General features: G+C 41.8%; 1 long non-coding RNA gene across 2 annotated transcripts in view; it reads left to right on the top strand.

Annotated features, from left to right (window-relative positions):
- The window catches only part of LOC115067163, a 73620-nt gene that overhangs the window by 23262 nt on the left and 27549 nt on the right, over positions 1-22809 (top strand). The window lies entirely within an intron of this gene.

The raw sequence follows: 22809 nt of genomic DNA, 5'->3' as shown, positions 1-22809 counted from the left end.
TGCTCTACCCTTTGGCATGGGGAAGCCACCAGCTGGACCACAGGCACATTGCTTCATTGGTGGGCCACATAGCCAGAGGAAGGGGCTATTGTCCTTTTACAAGGAGGACCCCAAAGAATAGAGGGTGGGTGGCCATTTGACCTCCAGTCTCTCTCAGTTCCTAGAACTGTTCACAAGCTTTGATTCTGTCCTATCCCTATGCCTCTCCAGAGCTCCCTGTCTCTCTGTCTCTGTCTGTCTCTGTCTCTTCTCTCTGTCTCTCTATCCTCTCTCTCTCATACACAGACACACAGACACACAGACACACAGACACACACACACACACACACACATGTGCACACCCTGTGAACATCATCCTTAGGAATCCAGTGCTCTGAGTTACTCTCTCTACCCCTGACTAAATCTTCCCGTTTTCTACATTGTTTCTGTGGATGTTAACTATGCCTCCTTCTATTTGATTTCACTTCTCATATTCTTTTACTAACAGTATACATTTAAAAGTAACAGAACTTGGAGCTGGAGAGATTGCTCAGTGGTTAAGAGCACTGGCTGCTCTTATAGAGGACCCAGGTTTGGTTCCCAACGTGTACTTGGGGGCTAACAACTGCCCGTGACTCTAGTTCCAGAGGATTCATACCCTCTTCTGACCTCTTCAGTCATTGCACACATGTGGTCTACTTACATACATTCAGGGAAAACAATCATACACATAAAAGAAAACAAATTTCTAAAAAATTGAAAAACCAACAGAAGTTGGTTTAGGCTCGCTGCTGATTAGCTAACTAGACTGACTGGTGTCTGTTAACTGCCCTGTGCTGTGCCTCAGGCCTGGTGCCTCCCTGGTGCCTGGTTTTTCCCACCTTCCCTCACCCCTAACCAGATTCTAGTCAGAGCTTTCCCATCTTTATCACGAGCAGAAACAATGCTGTGCCTATGGGCAAGCTGCTGCAGACCCTACATTCCCAGACTGACTTTGCATCTGGCTTTCCTCTGGCAGGGGTGGGCCAGAAATCGGACAATCCACTGTGATTGTGATCATATTTGCCTTCTCAGGCCTCTCTCTCTGAGCCTCAATTTCCTCAGCTGTCAAGTTATGGAACCCCAAGGCTCCTCTGAGGCACAGTTTCCTTCCCAGACTGAATTACAGAAAAATAGAAGACATGTATTGGTCTTTCAAGTTTTAGAAAAAATAAAATCAGTTAATAGTGTGATAGATCCTCAGGAACCAACCTACAAAGGAGGTTATTCCCACAGGGAGCTCTGAGTGTAGAACAGGTAAACCTTGTGGTGACACAGACCCCACAGTGCTATTCACAGTAAAATCCAAGAGTCACAACCTTGTTGGGCTGTTCTCTGCATTTATCTTATTTTCATAAGCAAACGTCATTTGTGAAAAATAATGGGCTTCCTCAGACAATTCCATGCAGTGGGCTTTGATCATATGGACCCTCCTAACTCTTCTCTTTTGCACTTATTATGGGTGAAGTTTTTCCTAAATGTCACACAATGGCTGCTTTAATCCCAGACCTTAGGAAAAAATGGAAAAGGAGATTTATTTATTTATTTATTTATTATTTATTTTATTGCTTTTGCAGGGCTTTTCTTTTTATTTAGAAAGAGATCCTTCTTCAGATGTCCTGTCAAACCACACAGGGCATGACTGCTCCTTGCACCACATCAAAATTAGATCTGAAAGTCAGACATTGGATTTCTGTGCACAAGGAAAACAAGGGGAAATGAATGGGAGCAAATACTGGCTAGAAATCTGCTACAGATTCTTCAGACACTGCTCATGAACACAGCACAGTATTTCTTCTAGCATGATCAGGTCTATGGGCAGCCCTTGAAGCCAGGGCCTGTTACTTTAGCTATTAGCTTGGAAACTGTGGGCAAAATCTTAAAATCTTGTGTCTCACGTTTCCAACCTCTGAGAAGGGACAACACCAACCTTTGGTTCTGGTGATAATTAAGTGAGGCAGAGGCAATAAGCTAAGAACAATCTGGCTTTAATATGAATTCAGAAAAAAGAAAATATTAACTGTGAGCTAGATTGCTGGAAAGATATGACACTCTCCCACACACGTGCACACACTGGGAGAATGTTTGAAGAAAACTCTATGTCTGACTGATGGAGCTCTGGTACCCTTGCCCTGTGATTGCTACCTGACATGTAAACCTCAAGGCCACTAGCAAGTACCCAGAGTGGTGATGTTCAAGGTCTTAGGCACACAATGCCACCATGTTGATATGAAAGGAAGCAAAGTCCGTCCAAATCCAAACAGACACAACGGGTAGGTCAGTTGCCCTTTCAAAATCTGTTCTAAGCTCAATAAATCTTTAATGCTTCCCTGCCATTCCAGTGCTGTTATCTGGACCCTTGTGATGGCCTCAGTGACCTCCCTAATTCAATTGTGTTCGTTCTTTCAGAAGCCAGATCTAATTCCATGGGGTATTTCTTCTACTGATGACCGCCCTCTTGAGGCCTCTTCTCTAGTTCACCATCCTGAGCTTGCCAGGTGCTGCAAGACCTGTGCCCCGCATGACAACCCCAGACAGCACACTCCTCCTCCTTCTCTGCTTGTGGACTTTCTTCCCGATCCTCCAACAACACAACAAATCTCTGCCCCCAGAGTCTTTGCTTTGCTATGATCCTTTATGAACATGGATCCAGTCCCTTCATTGGAGTTTCTGAGCTAATAGTCCACCGCCCCCCAGCGTCTCCCATGGTTCAGCATCTACAGACATGAGCCATATGCCTGCCACTGCCTTTGCTTGGAGGGAAGCTCTAAGGCGACAACAAATTTGTCTTTTAGCTTAACTTGCAATTTCCTCAGCATCAAGAATTACGTCAGGCACACAGTGCGCACTCTTGAAATCTCTACTGAAGCAAAAAGAAACGAATAAGTAGAGAAAGGTAAGTTAGCTGACCACAGAGTGTTTCCAGCTTCTAAGACCATGTTAGTTGCTGAGTTTATGCTGTGAAGTCCTGAAAAGGCAAAGTGTGCACCTTTGTTAATAAGATGCCGAACATCTGCTGTCACGGTAGGTAGGTTCCCACAGCAGTCTTTTCAAGTTCACCAGGTTGGTGCCTCAGGTTGTCTAGTGCTTGGGATCTAGGATGGCACCAGGTTTTGCATAAGCGTACCACTGTTTTAGAACCATGCTGAGTGCGAGAAGATGCTCTGCTCTGCTCACCAGTGTCTCTGTGCTGTGCTCATTCATGCTTTACCCAAGGAGTCACTCAGATTTGGTTCTCCTAGGTCCATCTTATTTCCTTACCTTCCACCTTCCAGAGTCCGATCCAGCACATTGGACAGCACTATGAGGGTTGTCATTGGCTAAAGGCAGACAGAAAGAAGATTTGGCAGCCCAGCTTTATCCCTGTTACTGCCAATTCCCATGGCCTGTAGGCAAGGACAGAGAGACGTCATTTTCCTGTATTTAAAGAATTCTAGTTCAGTTTGGGCAGCAGCAATGTCACATCAGATCTTACATATTTTCAGCATTACTCATGGCTTTATGATCTTCTAATACACAGTGTTCTGTGTGTGTCCATCATAAGAAGTTGCTTCCCCCTAGGTTTACTCTATGAAACTCCATGAATCCAGAACACTCCATTCAAAGCTGTGTCTTCTTCAATAAATCTAAAATGGTGACACTGAAATACCTTACCAGTAACTGCAATGGAGTAAAGGTATTTAAACTTGATCAAGGCAGTCTTTGTCTGGACTCGGGGATCTGTGATAACTGGTGGTGTGTAGAGACTAGACTAGGGATTTCAGCAATGTCTTGACCTTTGCCCACCTAACCCTACACAACTGCAGAATGATAATCTGCCAAACCTTCCACATAGGCTAGTTGCCACTGCCCGCTGCTTGGCCCCTTATACTACATACATTTTGGGGGCTTGTACTCTGAAAAGGATACATCAGGATGGTGTGTACATTTAACAGAATTAATCTTTACAAGGGTCTGGTGAGGTCGGCGTTGTTATGCCAACTGACAGAGGAAAGTGCTCATACTTAAACTCATCCACTCACCCAAGTTCTGCCTCTGGTAATTACACATCTGTTGGGAGCTCCAGGAGACCCTAATGAAGTGTCATCTTCACCTCTATCCAGCAGGACACTGTCCAATGCTTAGACAAAGACAATAACCATTTATCACCAGTCTTTGACTCTGACATGGATGAAAATAATACCCAAAGACATAATTATAAAAGCACTCAAAACTATTAGCTTTTTTTCCTAGTTATGGATTATGAGAAAAAGGATACATGACAAGCCTAGATGATGTACTGGAAAATCATCCTATCTTCACTAAATCCAGAGTCATAGCCCCTGAATCTTATTTAGCTCATAAAGGAGATAGTGTTCACAAAATTCATATTCTGTTTCAGCAGGTCCTATTAGGCAGTATGGGATTGATTCGTGCTTAGGAGCTCTTTGTTATTTGATTTGTTTAATTCTAAAGTTTGTGATGAACAACCTAGGTTAAATAATGCATCAAACAGTTTTTTTTTCTAAAGACACTATATTCTTCATTAATTCAGCTAGCAAATACCACCCCATCTGAGACCAGGTATCTCTAGCAGATGGAACTGAAGTAGTAAGCTAGCTGTACCACTGGTACAGACAAGCTGGAGGATGCTAACTGCCTAAGTTATTTTTGGGTGGTTCAGCAGATTTCTTCTTTCCATAATAAGTGAATTTTCTCCACAGAATTTTAAATTTAACTGATTTTTTTTCTCCTCAACAAAATAAAATTACTCCAAAATGAAATGTTCATTAACTCTTTACCATAAGTTACTTTTATAATCAAACTCCATTAAAAGCAAAAGATCAGATGTCAATTTTTTATTATATTTAATAGTCTGGGATCTAATAATCATCTCAAGATAAAAAGTTCACCTAATCTATGTAGAAAGACTTGAAAAGTGATGGAGCTCTTTTCTCTATGTCAATGGACAACACAGCTCTTTCTCCAAAAGGAATTAGAGAAAGTACATTATGAGCCAAAAATGAGTAACCATAGCACAGGAACCAAGGATTCTGGTTGTCCCAAATGAAATATTCCACCATAGAATCAGTTGCACACAATTTTTATATTCACAGAACAAAAGAAAGTAAAAGAATAATCAATCGTGTGTGTGTGTATGTGTATGTATGTGTGTGTATGTGTGTGTGCATGTGTGTTTGTGTGTAATAATCAATCGTGTGTGTGTGTATGTGTGTGTGTGTGTGTGTGTGTGTGTGTGTGTGTGGTAGAAAATGTCAGCATTGATAAAGTATTTGTGAACATTTTGCTCAGAGGAAAATTCATTCTCCCTAGTATCACAAGTCAAGACTTGTGTCAGTCAAAGCTGAGACACACCTTCCCAAGAGCAGATGGAAAAGCCACACTGGACTCCTGTGACTGAGGGTTCAACTGCTAGGTACAGTGGTGTGGGCTTCTGCCTTGCCTGTTCCATGCTGAGATGACGTATAATCAAATGGATAAAAGAAGAATATGTTGGAGGACTGGAGCAGCTGCAGAGAGCTGGCTTTCCCACAGACTCCAGGAAAGGGCAGCCTGACCATAAGATTCCCACCCCGGAGCAGAGCAACCAGGATGGGCTTGCTCCCCAGAGGATTCCTCCTGCGTTAAAAGCTGTTAAGAGTGAGCCCAGGGCTACTAGAGTGTGAAGAATCCAATACTGTGACCACTCAGCACCCTTTCCCTCTACCTTGTCTTCTGCCCCTGGGTGGGTATAGAAGAGAAGAGGGAGGAAGGAAAGCAACAAAGAGGTCTTTGCCAAGGCAGCTCATCAGCTAGATTCTCAGGCTTTAACCCTACCCTGGACCATGTGAAGTCTGCATAACACCCCTGCCCCCAATTAGCTGCAGTTTCACTTTTCACAGCTTCTCTTGTTCAATCACATCCAAAAATACTAAATGAAAACTCTAGAAAGAAACAATGTGTGGTTTTAAAATAACCTTTGTTAGAGTATATGACTAAAACTGTGCTATTTCATTAATAGTTACTGTTGATTTTCTCTTACTGTGCTTAATTAATTAATAAGTTTTGTCATAGGTATGTATTTGTAGATGAACACATAGCCTGTTCAGGATTCCATATTGTTTCATTTTTAGGGTTCACCTACTATTTTGTGTTTGTTATAAGAAGGAAGGGTTTAGAGGACAGACTTCATAGGGGTCTCCTCCCTGTGACTTGGTCATGAGGTTCCAGGTAGTACAGAAATATACCCCTTGCAGATAAGGCAGAACACTGTGCTCTGCAGTGACATATGCCCTCAAGCATCCCTTTCCTCCCATAGAAGTAGTTAAACCTCTCTCCTGACTTTCGCTCACACCAGATGCTTCCTGAGAGGAAGTGGGCTCTCACCTCACTCAGCTCATTCTGCAGGTAGAAATAGTATTGATGCTTACGACGTTACAAATGAAGGAAGAAGTCTGGGCCCGGTGGCATAGGTCTTCAATCCCAGCTGCTGGAGGGACCAAGGATCACAAGTTTAAGACCTATATATACTGCAGAGTGAGTTTAAGGCCAGGCAGCAGGGAACTTAGTGAGACCTGTTTCAAAATAAAAGTTGGCAGAAAGGGGGTAAGGCAGATATCTCATGGAAGAGTACTTGCCTAGCACATGCAGGACCCTGAGTACCAGAAAAACATGGCAGGTGTGGCTGTGAACCCTCAGAAGGCAGAGGCAGGGGAATCTCTGTGAAATTGAGGACAGCCTAGTCTACATGGTAGGTTCCAGGCCAGCTGGGGCAACAGGGAGAACCTGTCCAAAAACAAACAAACCAAAATAAGTAAAACAGTCAGGAAGTCATTCATTATACTGAAAACTGAAAACATGTGGCTTCTGGCCGAGCACTGCTGGTGTGCTCCTCCTGCGAGCACATACACAGTAGCCTTTCCAGGAGGCGGCAAAGCGTGGATGGAGCAGCCAGTGTTCGGGACAGCTCATCTTATGGCAAGCTTACTCCCAGTTTAGCCCCAAGCCAGAGATGCTAAGCACTGCTTGAGTGATGAAATGGCCCATTGACTTCCCTGCAACACCTCTAATAGTATCAGAGTTTGGTTATCATGTGAGTGATGACTGGAGGGAAAGCCAGAGCTACGATACCATAAAAAACTAGATTCGTGATATTTTATGCATTTATATTAGGGGGAGATTTAAAAAGAAAGAAGAGAACTCATCTTCGACCCCCTGGCACTCCAGTGGAAGCCAAACATATCGACACTGCTGCATAATACAGTATATGTCATGGAACTGCTGCTGCGGCTTTGGCAGTGTGATGGCCCTGGCGCACCCTTCCATGGAGATTTGGAAGCCAGATCTAGCATAGGGCCGAAATGTGCCTCGTTCTGGAAAAGAGAGAGCTTTAAATGGGAAACAGAAATGTCAGGAGTGCTGTGAGGGCCATTTCTTCACCACAGTTATGGAAAACAAATGCATACATTATACCCTATGGTGGTGAGTCTTACAGCAAGACTGGGAATTTTCTAGCTCAAGACAGGAGAAAAGGGGAGCTACTCAGTTCCCCCAAAAGTCATCAGGGCTCATTGCATCTGATTTTGGGAAGTATTTATAGTGACTGGGAACATCATTTGTGCCTACATCCCCTTGGAGGCAAATTACAGAGCAGACATCTAAATCACCTGCCCACTGGATAATACAAGGTCCTCACTAGATTTTCAATGACATTTGGGTTGACTAGAGGAAAGCTGAAACACTAAATCTCAGAAGAGCAGAACACTGGGTCGTGTGAGCCCTGCCCAATATCATTAATTCTGAATAACTCAGGCAATAAGAATAATGTTGATGGGTTGCCATCTCCACGTTAGCTATTCCCAAAGGAGCCTGTATTGTGATCTCTCCACCTTTTGAAGAGTACCGGTGGCCTCACTCTTACAGCGAAATGCATAGTCAACAATTATTTCTATAGAGCTTCTTTTATTCAGTGCTTATAATGCTTTTCAAAGAGACAAGATTAGCAGGGTATAAATTGTGAACTGGTGTATTACCCTTAATATTTTCAGAGCATATTTCTTATTTTTTACGATGTGATTTGTAGCATATTTTGGAACACTAGCATTACAGTAAGCATTTCGCAATACCCATGAAACATTTGATTTCTACCCCATGGTTATATAATTAAACATAAGCTAAATGCTTTAGCAAAATTCAGCTGTATCAGTAAATAATTTGAATAAGTAAACAGGTTATTCAAGATATCCACTGAAATTCCAATCATATTGCTTGTGGTGGTTTGAATGAGAACTGTCTCCCATAGGCTTGGTCACCAATTGGTGGACCCCCCCCAATCCGTTGGTAAAATGTGATCATCCAGCTTCTGGCTCCTGCCACCATGCCCTCTCTAACCGCTATGTCTCTAACTGCTGCATGCCTTCCCCACCATGTTGGATTCCATTCCTCTGGAACAGCTGGCCAAAATAAGCCCTTTCTCCCTTAAGTTTCTCAAGCCATGCTATCTTACCACAGCAACAGAAAAGTAACCAATAGATTTCTAATTCGCTCTTACTTTTTCAGTTGATCAATGATTGAGATTCTCAGACAGTGATTAAAGAAAATGTATTAATTACTCTTCTCGCTGCTGCAACCACATACCCAACAAAAGCAACATAAAAGAGGAAGGGTTTATTTGACACAGGAGGTTAGGACAGTTGGCCACATTATATCCACAGCACGTACACAGTGAGAGATGGGTGCTGGTACTCGGTTCACGTTCTCATTTTAATTCTGTCTGAGGGTCAAGTCTATTGGATGGTGCTGCCCATAATGAAGGTGGTTCTTCCCTGCTCAGTTAAACTGCTCTGGAAGCACCATCACTAGACACATTAAAAATGTGTATTCATGATGATCTGGAATTCTGTCAAGCTGGGGATCAAGATTAACCATCACAGGAAATATTAAAGGAACAAATTACTTAGCTTTATAAACCACAAATATTCCTATTATATAAATTTATTTGTTATTTTGTAGATGCAAAATGAATTAACAAATTAATTATTTGTTACATGTACCACAAATTAGAATCTGAGACCACTCAGAGTAGGGATGATGTACATCCCCCTCACTGTGGTCCCCTGCTGTTGGACACAAGCTCACTTGGACTTAAACATTGCCATTGTTTTCTCTTCTGCCATCTCTAGGGATGCTGTACTTGGTCTGCTTACTGAAGCAATGGGTAGACCTCTCTCCATGCAGACCAGTATCTCTGGAACTTCTGCTTATAAAGAATTTAATTGTGTAAGAATAGGAAAGTTCAGAGATGTCTATAATTCATTCTTTACATTTCTTCATATTTACTTTTCACAGTGGTATTAAGAATTGATCTGGAAGAATATAAATAAGTAAACAAATATCTTTATCATTTCAAGTGTTTTGAACACTTTCAGTTTAAGAAAATCTATGTGACAACAGGTGATACTTCATAGAAACACATACGGTTTATAGCAAGAGATGGAAAAGGAAGGAACCTGGACCAGCCAGCCTTTCTTTCACTGCTTTTAACAAAAGATGTCATATGTTCCAGATGATGTGGCCACAAGGCAGTAGAGCCTCTAGCTTTCTGAGTCCCTGAATGACTGTATGGATCAGAGTAACATCAATCATGTGGTATGGACCGAAATCAAACTTATTCTTGTTGCAGGTGGAGGTTTATGATGCCACCACAATGCTTAGGCCATTTGTGCCTCTTTTGAGTGGCATAGTGCCATGCAGATCCCTCCTCCAACTCAGCTGGATCTCTTCCTCATGTCTCCACAGTGCCTAGGGCTTCCTAGCTGCTCTTCTGGCTTCCAGCTCTCCTGTTCTGATTCATTTTGTTCATGCTATTGGGAGACATGTGTTTAGGTAGAGAGACACACCATTCTGCATTTCAGAAACATTGAATGGTGGGTCTCTCTTCCATTTCACCATCATAGTCAGTGTCATCTCTTTCATACGAGTGAGTTCTTTCAGTATTTGACTCCAATGACAGATTCAGTCTCGTTTGTTTCTTGTACTCTATGTAGTGTGTCTGCCTCATGAAGCTAATTCAATGAGGAGCTACACGTTTTTCAGTATTCTTCTACAGTGATGGAGATGCAGGATAAATGGAGCTAGCAAAGAGCATGGATCTCATGGAGCATACATTCAAGAGCAGTGGTGGGTATCAGAATGCTCTAAATACTGGAAACACTTTGCATCTTCAGTATCTAATATAATCAGTAATACAGGATCCTTGAGAACATGAGCTGTGACTGTAATGTCTAAAGATATGAAGTTTTAAATTTTATTTATGTCTAGATAATTTAAATATAATTATAAACTGGTGTGGTTTTCCCTAATATTTGCTGTTTTCAGGCAGCATAGTTCTACATGCAGAAAGCAAATATCCACAAAGAAAATTAAATAAAGTAAAAATATGAGATTGTAAGAATTACTAATAGACATTGATTGGTAATAGAGTACAGGCTGAAATGAAAAGGACATGGTAGGGCTGGCTCATTCGAATTGTTGGGTTAGGGAAGGGTCCTCTGATGAGCCAGGTATGAGTAATAAGGAGAGCTGGCTGTGAAGATATCAAAGATGAGGAGAGCTGCTGCAAAAGGATGACGAAGTCCAGTGAATGCAAAGAGCCAATGGTGCCATGCAGAGAACACACTGACAGAGGAATAAAGATCTACATGCGGTTCTGGGCTGTGAAAGCAGTGGTAAGCAGCAGGCACCTCCCGCATGCACTTGAATATTCCTGCATCTAGGTCTTTGCAAACAGGGCCTTCTTCCCAACCTTTTGACTCCTCCCTTTCACAAAATATTAATCCTTCAAGACTCTCTTCGTCTTGAATGAAAACTCTTCATCTGAAGTGTCTACGAAAAGTTCATCTTACCGGATGTTATAAGCCCTATTTTCTGAGACAGACACTACAGATCAAAGTTTACTCCGTTGATCTTCCCATATCTGCTATTATTTTCTTTGATTTAGATTGGGTGTTCTATGCATGGGTTTTATGAATCTATGCATCCACTACTACAAAAAAAATTATACCTTGAGACTGAAATCAATGCTCAAATAGATTCTCCAAAGGATTTCATGTGGTCGTGTCCCATGCCAGACACTGGGTACATTTCACTGAGAGCTAGCACCCCTGAACTTCAATGCATGGATCTTCTATATTGACCGCCAGTTAGTTTTAAGTTTGATTGACAGAAGCACATGTTCATCTTAATTTTGAAATGCATGTCTCTGAACTCGTTTGATAAGCTGTGAGAAACATGAAAGTAGGAACTCAGTTTGTGTTTGAAACCTCAGTCTTTCACTCAAAATAGATAATATATGAATAATGGGATGTTTATACAGTGTAACTTTGGTGGATGGATCAGCAGTTAAGAGTGCTTTTTTCTCCGCCAGAGGGCCTGGGTTCACCTCCCAGCCCTCAAGTTGGTTGACACACAACTGTCTGAAACTCCAGCTTCAAGAGATATGACATCCTCTTCTGACCTCCATCAACTCCTGCACTCACAGTACATACCCATACACAGATATAGGTGGAGGCATACAAATACACAAACACAATTAAAAATAATAAATCTTTTAAATGCACTCTGAAGAACAAATGCAAATTTTAGCATACAAACCATCAAGTTAAAGTAGAGATGTTTAGCCTTGCCTAGAACGAGGATCTGAGCTTGCTCCATGCATGCTCCCCTGCCTTCCTGCCTCTCTTTACTCCTGTGAATGCTTTTGTCAGTAAGAAGGCATGAAAGAGCCTGAGTTCCAGGGCCATTGCATCAATGTGACATAATTCCATTCTAGACCAGAACATTGCATAAAAAGGCTGGTGTACAAACTTAAGCATGTCTTTCTAAATAAGTAAGAGTGTCATTCAGTTCTGAGTCTTTTTTAGGTCTTTGCTACTACTTGAAGTTTCTAACATGTCATTTTGCAGAGAGAGGATGAAAATCTATAGCAAAATGAGATGATAGCAAGAGTATTCCATTTCAAACCAGAAAAAAATTGTCAAATGCTCAGGAAGTTGAGGAAGGAGAACAACTGTGAGTTTGAAGTCAATCTGGGTTAAACAGAGAGTCCCTTTCAGGAACAAAGAGGAGAGAGAGAGAGAGAGAGAGAGAGAGAGAGAGAGAGAGAGAGAGAGAGGGGGGGGGGAGAGAGAGAAAAAGAAAGGAAGAGAGAAGAGAGCTTGGCTTATGGTTCCAGAGGTATGAGAGTTCATCATGGTGGGAGAGGCATGACAGGAGGCATCCAGAGCAGTAAGCTGAGCATGCATATCATTAAGTATGTACAGGAAATGGAGAGAGAGAGAGAGAGAGAGAGAGAGAGAGAGAGAGAGAGGAAGGGGGGACAGAAAGAGGAAATTAGGAAAGGAATGAAGAGAGGGAGGGAAGAGGAAAGGAAATAAGGACAGAATTTAGTAGGTGACAATATGCTCTGAGATATGACTGATGGTTAATAAGCACTGGGTGTGGTGAGCTGGATGAGTGGAAGAAATGTGGCTCCAAGGGTTCTGCCAACCCACTGTAATTCTTTATCAAAGGGCACAAGGAGGAATTTGAAATGCAGACAGAGCAGTGGCGACTTGGTGACATGCCTCCTGCGCCCTCACAGGCTCTGTCCTCCAAAATGTTCTGTCACTATTTTAAGCCTCTCACCAGCATTATTTAATTGGCCCATTTTCAATCCCCGATGGTCACCCCATGTAAAGGCCTTCAGGGTATCTTATGTGTGGGGCCCTGATGGAAGAAAACAAGGCTGGAGCAGTCTCTCCAGAGAAGCTCTTTCAACTGTTCCATTTCTTTTACTGCTCTCGATCCTGAGGCTGTTCATCCTTTCCATGTTTCAGTTTCTCACACAAGATGGAAGACGTGTTCTGTCTCTTCACATACAGTGCTAAACAGAGTCCCAAATGCTCACTGTTGACATGTACAAAACTATGGTTTTGTGTCTTTTGAAGCACGCACTGTACTTGTTCTATATATTAGCCTTTCCAGGCATTACAGCAGTAGAAGATGCAGCAGTGAAATGGGACCAGGCTCTGAGGGTAATCCATAGCAGGACAGTTCCTTTAGTACACATCTCCTCACTGCCTTCCGTGATGACATGCCTGGCAAGTTCCTAAGCTGAAGGCCTGGCAGGCAGCACTGTCTGAATGTATTTAATAAGCAAAACTTGCAATTTTATAGAGCACTTCAGGTTCCTGGCATCTTGACATTACTTTCAATCATGGTTTTGATTGATGAACTGCTTACATAGATGCTGTGGAGAGATACAACTTAAGTTCTTTCTATCTAAATAACATGATGAAATGGAAACCCATCTCTGGGACCACTGAAAGGCAATCAGGATGGTTTGTGGACAGACCCTGGCCCGCCCCAGTTCTAGTGGTCTGCCTAGGAGCCCCAGGGAACACGTGGTAGTTGGCAAAACAGTGCTTGCTCTTATCCCACCCTCCCTAGTGAGTGAGTCCATCTCCCAGCAGTTCCGTTCCACTGGTTCCAGGTAGAGGAGCCAAGCTTCCCTGTTTGATTTAATAGATAGTTAAAAATCAACTCTAAATATAGTGGAGTGTAACTGTGTAATGATATGTTTATGTTCAGTGAGGGGGAAAAAAGGAAGTGAAAAGAGCAACAGTTAACAGTGTCACCTCCTGTTGTGCCCAAACTGTGAGATGCAGAAACTTGATACAGGATGAATAAAATTAAATAGCTGGTCCTTTGCAGCAAATTTGTTTCTCCAGTCCTCAGCTGTTCAGTTCCACAGCTCAAGATATCAGTTGCCAGTGCTCCTCCAAAAAGAACGCCTCTGCACCCCAATCCCATCCTAGAACCATGTGTGCAATTGCCACTCAACAGTGGTGAGGCTAGGAGACCTGCAGACACTCACGTTTCAACAAAGCAAGGCTAGGCACAGATCTTTGTCCACTGGTTGAATGCTGGTGAACAAAGATTTCTTTAGATCTAGATGCCATAAATTCCCTGAAGCTGTCACAATGGTTGTTTAAGATGCATGTGAAAACCTTCCATTCCAGAACTGTTTAAGAGGCTTCTGTTAGAGAGGATTGGAGTTTGAAGATGGAGCCTCTTTCTTTGGTCCATGAGGACAGGGATTAAAATAGGCCATACTTAAAGCATCACAGATATAGTTTACCCTTCACCAGAATCCATCATCATGGAGACATCTAGGAATTCAAGTGCATTCTGCTGATGATTCTGTCTCTTCTATGAGCCTCATTTTCTGTCTCTCTCCAAGTGTGATCCAGCCTCATAAAGCATGTCCTCTTAGTTCCTACCTAGATTCTTCTCTTTCGGAGAATTCTCAGTATCCTATGATCCTTCTTATTGTCTGTTGGAAGGTACAAGACCTTCCCCAAGCTTGGAAATATTGGTTTTATTACTATTGCCTGCTTTGACGATCTCCTGAAGTCCCTCAACACTAAACATCTATATGCAGTCCATCTCCAAAATAAATCAAGAGACTGGATGCCCTCGTTCCTTGAATCACATACTCATTTGCGCTGCATTGTCCTGGAAACCGTCCTGGGATATTTAGTAAGCCTTCAGTCTCCACAAGCACACATCTGAGCCTTGACTGTCTTTAACAAATGGTTCTTCTACTGTATCTCCTCCACCTACTTAGATAGCTGCTCATCTTTTAATTGTGCAGACAAAAATTTGTAAGCAACCATTCTGGAGACCTCCCTCCATCATACTTACTCCATGTTCAAGTTCATTACCATCAGAGGGTGTCCAGAGCCCAGTGACCTTAATCTAACCTCTGTCATCACTCTTGTCAAATATCACTTCTCAAATATCACTGGGATCTTACATAATCTATAGCCTCTGTGTAAGAATGATACAAAAAGTCACCATCTCCAACTGTGTTTTTGGATTTTTCAATGCCTTTACACATTCCCCAGCTAGGTGTCATTACCTTTGCAGCCACTATAACAAGATATTTTAGGAGGAGAAATTTACAAGTGCATTTCTCAAAGTTCTAGAGAATAGAAAACACAAGACCAAGGAGCAGGCAGATTTGATGTCATGAGGGCTCTGTTCCTCCTAGATGGTACCTTTTAATTGTGTCCTCACATAACAAAGGAGCAGAAAAAACCCCAACAAATTCTCTCAAGCTCTTTCATAGGAACATTAATTCTTCATCATCTTCCAAAGACGCTGCCTCTTAATCCCATCACCTTGGCAGGCATATTTGAACAAAGGAATTTTGGAAGTGACACAAAGGTTTGGCCCATAGCAGAAAGTAAAATTAATCAACCCCTCAACATACACACAGTTGAACCAGGCATGCAACTTGCTTAAAAATGGCTTCATCACAACTTCTGAACCTAAAGTGCATGGCACATTTTGTCTGAAATTCTGCCATTGCATGTGAACGAAACCAGGATATCCTGCTGGAGGGAAATCTAGTAGTCCCAGCCAAAGCCATTCTAGATAAACCCACAGCTAGCAAATCAACAAACAGGTGAGAAACCCTCTCCCAAGGACATCAGAGGTGACCCACTGACCCACAGCTAACGGTCAAGTTGGGAGAACTACACAGCTCACTTGAAGTGCAGTAGCCTGTGTTTATTGTTATACATCATTGAGTTTTAAGATGGTTATGCAGCAATAGCCACTAACACACACACACACACACACACACACATACATACACAACTGGTCCTCTTACTTCTGCCCTTGTTCGCCCAATAACCAGACTATATCTAATAAAACGCAAATCACACTGCCCTTCTTTTCTTTCAATTCCTGTAGTGCTTCCGTTGTTTCTTTGTGGTAAAAGCCTAAATTTTTTAAGTGGGCTCTAAGACTATCTCAAAGCAAATCCTTCTACCACTGAAGGGATCTACTAATATCTCCTTTGCCATCTGTGTACCAACCACACTAGCTTTCTCCTCATTCTGCAGATGTCACAGCATCCTTCTCTGCAAGTACTCGCCTGTTCATTTTATCACTGACCGTTCATTTCTGTAATTGTTGTCTGTTCTGTTTCTGACTGCAGACTAAAATATCCCCTGGCATATAGTAAGGACTCTCAGACACTTGTGAAATGAATGAATGAATGAATGAATGAGTGAGTGAGTGAGTGAGTGAGTGAGTGAGTAAGTTGGCTCAGTCATGCTCATCATCTTCTTCCTCTGCCTGGTCTCTTTTCATCTCCCAGGGGCTAGCTATTTATACACAGCCTTCTTTTTAAAACTTTCACTTTTTAATTAATTGCAATGGTACTTTCAGTTCTTCAGTAATTGGTGTTTGCCACATAAATTTTCTCTAATACATAATGCATTGCATTGTAATTATATGCAACTTCAATTTCAACTCTTACCTACTTCTCAAAAAGAAAAAATCAGTCAGGTTTCTTTAAATAATTAACATATTGGAAGCAAGATCTCGTTCCATGTTTCTCCATTGGATGCTTCCAGTTGTGCAAGTTTTCTTCCATTAATTAGAACAAAGGACTTGATGTGTTACTACAACCCTCAGGGGGTTTGAACTATGCTGACTGGTCCAATCTCACTATGTCCTGCCTCCAAAGGTAGAAAGAGGTGAAAGCCGTCAGCATAACATGGCAATAGCAAGGAATCATTCCTGTTTTCAGTAAGAACTTTGTTGACAGTTGAAACTGGTGGCACGAGCCTATAATCCCAAGCACTCAAGAAGAGACTGAGGCAAAGCCACTGTGTTGGGCTTCTGCTGGGGACAGGGGAAGTCTCTGTCATTTGCAGACTCTGATCTTGGGAGGACAGATTTTCTAGAACAGACTTCCCATTGAGGGCCAGATGTGGTCTTGACTCCACACGTGGTCCTGGGCATCAGGCCTTGATGTTGGACCTCTCAAACTTCCAGGCACCAAGAGGTTTTCTGTTATTTTTCTATTACAGTTCCAGTGTGCCTTCACCTATACACTATGAAAACTGTAAATCACCTAATTGAACTCCTAGATATTAAAAAGCACAGTCTGGGAAGTTAAAAAAAAAAAGAAGAAAAGGAAAATATTGTAATAACTAAACTGATATAATTATCAGAATTCTGTAAATTCTCAATTCTATATGTCTACTATAATTTTTGAATATTATTTATTGATAAAACTATACTACCAAACTTCAATAATAATGTGAAATTTGTCATTGCTGCTATAATGTGAGTTTGCTATTCACTCCCTTTCCAAATTCTCCAACCATCACAAACCTTTTCAATGTAATCATGTGATTTTCTTTAAAGTGATGCTAATGAAAAATTTTTTAAAATAAAAAAGGGAGGAGACTGCAGCACTAGGAAAAGCAAGGCGGGACTCGCCTGTGCAAGTTCGAGAGATCCCTGCCTGAAAAATGAAGTAAGATAGAGCTTGGTAGCGGGACAGTTGTGAGGGCTTGAGTTCAGTCCCCACCACTGAGAGAGAGAGAATTATGGGGGCAAATAGCAGATGAAGTCGAGCTAAGATAAATGTAAAATCTTACATTTTGGTTCAAACAATCAATAATACAGGGAGAAAGATGAAAGATAAATGGACTGTTAACTCCTTGTAGGAAATAGTAAGGTCCCTGGTTAGGGGTTTCAGGATCAGAAGTATCTTCAGTATGAAAGAAGTAGGACAGAAAAAGCTGTAAACAAGATTGGAAACAACATAGTTCAGAACAAAGGGCGAAATAATTCTATCCCAGTCAAACCACATCTGGAGCATTCTGCTTAATTATGGGTGTCGCATGTTATGATGTTGAAAACTGGAGCACAGTGGAGGGAGGCAGAGTACTGTCATGATGTGCGAATGTGACTGCTCGTGCTGGGAAGAACTGTCTAGAGGAGAGAGATAAAGGAAATTGTTCACAAACACGAAGGACAAGACAACTGTGTCTGGACATCCATCAGAGAAAATCTGGAGTCCTCTAGAGATGGAAGCGCCAGTCAACCCATTGGCTGTCACATGGAGGTGCCACCAACCTCCCTTCCTTGTGATGCAGGCCCTTGTAGACATGAGTCCTTCCACAGTCCAGAAGAATTCAGAGGGAGATGGGGCAGGGACCCTTGCAGTGATCTGAAGTGGGGATTTCTAGAGAGGTGGATGTTGAGGAATATGAATACTTGAACCCTTCTCTACTCTGGAATCCATAGTTGGGACTGCTCATATCAAGCCACATGGGAGACTAGCCCAAATCTTGTGGAGATTTTGGTTGGTAGCCATAGGCAAAGGGTAGAATACAAATGGAGTATACCAAGAAAGGACTTTGCTGATGACGGGATCAGCAGTGGGCTGTGTACCTGTCCCAGGATTGTGATTCCCATCAATCTTGATCAAAGTGAGTCTCAAGATTCTCACATGTAAAATGGGAAGAATATTTTCCTCAGTTTTGTGTAACTGCTTTGTGTTCTGAATGAGATCACATATGTATGGAGCCACTGAGTGAGTAGACAGATTGCATAAACTATGTTGCACATATATGTATAAGGGTGTGTGTGTGTGTGTGTGTGTGTGTGTATACAAAGTCACAGCATTTCCAATTTTGTTAGCATTTCAAACAGATCTTTGAGGGGAAAAGATGGATGTGAACTTCAACTAGGGAGTTTGAAAGATCTCTAGATATATTTGGTCTATACACAGATGAGTGTTCTGGGTGATAGGAACGTTAAAAGGATTTATCACTGAATGATGGGTTCTGTCCCCAAAGATGTAAATTAATAGATCAATGCTAGCCCAGGTAACAGTGTTAATGACAATGCTTTGTCCTTAAGCCCTGCTCTGGGTCATAAAAAGATCAGAACAAATGAAAGTTAGCAAAATTATACTTAATATAGGGGGAAATACAGTCCTATGCTTGATTCTAAGGAAGTACTACTATAAGCTCTGAAATGTGATGACTTTGTACAATAATGAGATCTGTCCTGAGTGTACTCAACACTGAAGTGTGGCATCCAGGAAACATAATTTCTTTATCAGATATATTAGAAGAGGTATATGTTTGAGTAAGCAGGTCTTTGAATTCTAAACAGAGAAGGCTGGGAAGAAACCACAGAGACCATTCCTCCACCTCTCTACCCCCATGCTGTGAAAAGCAATTCCTCTAAAGGGTTATGAGATCCAGAAAGTAAGCAATTAATGAGTCCCAGGAAGTCTTTGAAAGAAGGAGATTCACAAAGCCCATCCCCAAGATATGGGAAGTAGTGAACAATTGCTGATGGAGGAGACTCACTTGATGAGCTGCCTGCAAGTCAAGCGGAAAACTTCAGGGTTTGTGCTTTTGTGACTGTGGGTGTTCACTAGGGCTGGGATGGGCTTGTAGTAACACAGCTCTCTTTGAATCATCTCTCTCTGGTAAGTAATCTCTTATTTCCACTCCTGTTAACAACTCCAATAACCTCACTGGTTCACCAAGTTGGATTTTGGTGAAACTGCTACTTTGATGTCATTGGTCCCCTACCTGGGTGAACAGATGTTTATCTCCTACAACACCTCCCCACCTCCTCATACTGCACCTCTCCCGTTCCCCAACTCCCCCACTGCCTAAAGAAGAGAGGGCTCTCAGGCAGCCTGACTATGATCATATCCTACAGATCACATGTTAAACAGCTCCTAGTCCTCTACTCAATGAAAGAATGACTTCTGTCATACAGTCCAAACCACATATGCCTCACTCCCCTACCTTGATCAAATAGGATAGGTCACATGTTAACTAGGCCTACTTCCTTGGTACCTAACATCTTCCCCTTCCTCCAAGAATCATTAAAATACACCTTTGTTCTCTCACTTCAGCCTGAAACTCTACTTCAGACCTGCCATAAGGAAGGCCTGCATTATTAAAGTCCTTCTGCCTGAAGGACAATCTGTCTCCGTATCTCTCTTGAATCTTTTTTCTTCCTCCCCAAATTTAACAGCATAGCTTTTAAAAAACACTACAAATGATCATAACTAGGTTGCACTACAGGCTGTATATGTAGTTTTAGGATCCTCAATTTAAAATGTTTGAAATTGAATCCAGTTATTTCAAAGGATACCCTAAGGATGTAAGTTACTAGAGAGCACCTTAGCTCCACATCCATGCTAAATAGAGCTCATCAATGCCCAGCCAGTTTCCAAGTGATTCTCTTCAAATATGCATGTCTTTTAGGTCAGCTTTGGGGCTCAGTCTGCCTAGTTTTCTTAGAGCAAGTATTGGAATATGAATAACGCACAGATATACACATGTACACAGATACACACATTCACAGATATACATATAAATACACATACACACATATAGGGATATGCACAGATAACACACATGCACACATACACAAACACATATCACACAAACACACACACATACACGAACTCATATATACACACAAATATGGACATACATGCCACATGTACAAACATACACATACACATACACAAACACACACAAATACACAGATGCACATACACATATATACACATACATATGTATACTAATACACACATAAACACACAACCAAACACACATACACAGCATACAAACACACACACACATACATACATATACAACATACACACATAAATATGCACATACATATGCACATACCTACATGTGCACACATATATAAACACACATATATATTCATACAGATACATACATATACTAATATGCATACACACAAACATGTACACATATACAAACACACATGTATACATACAGATACATTATACATGAATACACATACACAGAAACACACACACACATACATATACATGCACGCATACACATGCACACAAATATACCCAATACACCATCTTCTCTAAAATCAGCAGTGTTTTTTCAATCAAAGGCCCATCTCACCCCACATTCTGGAAAGAAGTGATCCTTTATATAAAAGGCAACCCACAGAAATATAGCCATGCTCCCCTGAAGAAACCAAACACATTGTTATTCACAGAAGTTTCAACCCATTCCAGAAGAGTGTCTAATCTAACTTTGCATATTTAAAGTTCTTTTCTGAGAACAAAGAAAGTCTGCATCACGAGGTTGGAGCTGTGCATTTTAACAACAGTTTCCATTGGTCATTTCATTCAGAGTTCAATATTGATGTTTATTCCTCGCGGGGCCCCCAGGCTATCTGTCCACAGTGTAAAGGAGCTGTGGCCCCGTGCACTCCTTCTAGAGGCTCAGCACTGTCTCATCCTGCTCCCTATGCTGGTGAGGCTGATAGCTTGTCTGTGGAAGAGAAGGAGGTAAAGGTGGGCTTAGACATGGACAGACTTGAAAACTCCCCCTCCAAGCTGTGCTCTGAACTGCTGTTGTGGTCTATCAGCATACAAAGAGTGACTGCTTCCGCCAGCTGTGAGGAAAGCACACACCTTTAAGGCAAACTTCTATATTAAATAACTTCAGAGTGTCCTTTACTGGTCTTGGATAAAACTTTTTGAGACAACTGAGCATGCTCAGAGGCATTCCTTGCTGCCATCTTTATGACTGAAGCTAAGCATGCCCAGAAGTGTTAGTGTCAGTCATTTCAACACTTTGAATTTGTGCTCCCTGACATTGAGCTGAGTATGTCCACATATGTGTCCTCCTCCTTTCTTTCATGAGCTGTGATCTTAAACGGAGCATGCTTGGCAATATGCAAATCCCTATATAAATACTTTTAAGTCCATCAATAAAGTCCTTAGACTTCCTTTGTCCAAAGAAGGAAGTGCTTTATACATAACTGCACACTTACTTACTTTTTATCAGTGATATGAAGAATGTACAAAGGAGACTCTGCTCCATATGACAATAACATGTGTTTTGGAAATGAATCCAGTGCTAAACAGCCAGAGGAAATAAGGACCTACGGCTCAGGGACAGGTCTGGCATCAACAACCAAAGGTTGTTGGTCCTTGATGCATACTGGTCTAAGCTTCTGAATGGGCTCTGGGGCATCCTGGAAAGGCTACCCAAGATCAGCATCCCAACAAATTAGAGATGCCTCACAGTAACCTGCTTTCCTGGTGACATAATTGATCATAACTGCAATATGCCATTGTCTGGGGTTGGTGAACGGGAGCTGGTGTCTTTAGAATGCCTCTCTGGAATGCCAGGCAGAAAGCCCTCATGACAGTCTTGGAAACAGCCTTGTATTTATGGTGATTGAACAGGAAGCCTTCCTGAAGCAGCATTTGGCTGCCAAGAGGCTTAGACCTTCTTCTGTTCAATAAAGCCCATTTTTTTCTCATTTGAGGTTACAGTCATGTAATAACATTTTTGCCTATGTTTTTCTGAAAAACCGCCCACATGAAGAATAGTTCTTGGGTGCCTCCCTTCAGACTGGAGAGCTTTATCTTCTATTTGAGATCGATCATTCACCTTCCAAGTCTTCAGACCCACATCCTCCCAGCATTCACGAGGGCATGGGCTCATCTCTAAGACCCTCATAATTATATGTGTGGTGGTCATGAGTGTTTATTGAAAACAGAGAGCCACAAACCAGTGAAAGAATAGCCACCCTTTACTTGAAGAAAAGATGTCAACATCCTTGTTAATGTCCTTTAACTCATCCCTCTTCTCTTCACAGAATGCAAAGAACTTTGACATGTGAGATTTCATCATGTCCTTCTAAGGATAAGTGAGGTAGATTATTGGCTCCATTGAACAGAGGAGAAAACTGAGGCCAACAGAGCTAAGGGTAGCAACAGAAAGACTGCCATCTAGGAAATGCAGGGGATTGGGAGTTGTACTCTCTATTGAGTCTGATTCTCCTGTCTTGCTGCACTCTGCAGCCTAAAGCACAAAAGATGACTGGCAGGGATTTGAAGAGATTAATCTTTCACGGTAC

Source organism: Nannospalax galili, unplaced genomic scaffold (genome assembly GCF_000622305.1).
Source record: "Nannospalax galili isolate Female #2095 unplaced genomic scaffold, S.galili_v1.0 scaffold100, whole genome shotgun sequence".
Lineage (NCBI taxonomy): Eukaryota > Metazoa > Chordata > Mammalia > Rodentia > Spalacidae > Nannospalax > Nannospalax galili.
This window is presented reverse-complemented; position numbering and strand designations above follow the sequence as displayed.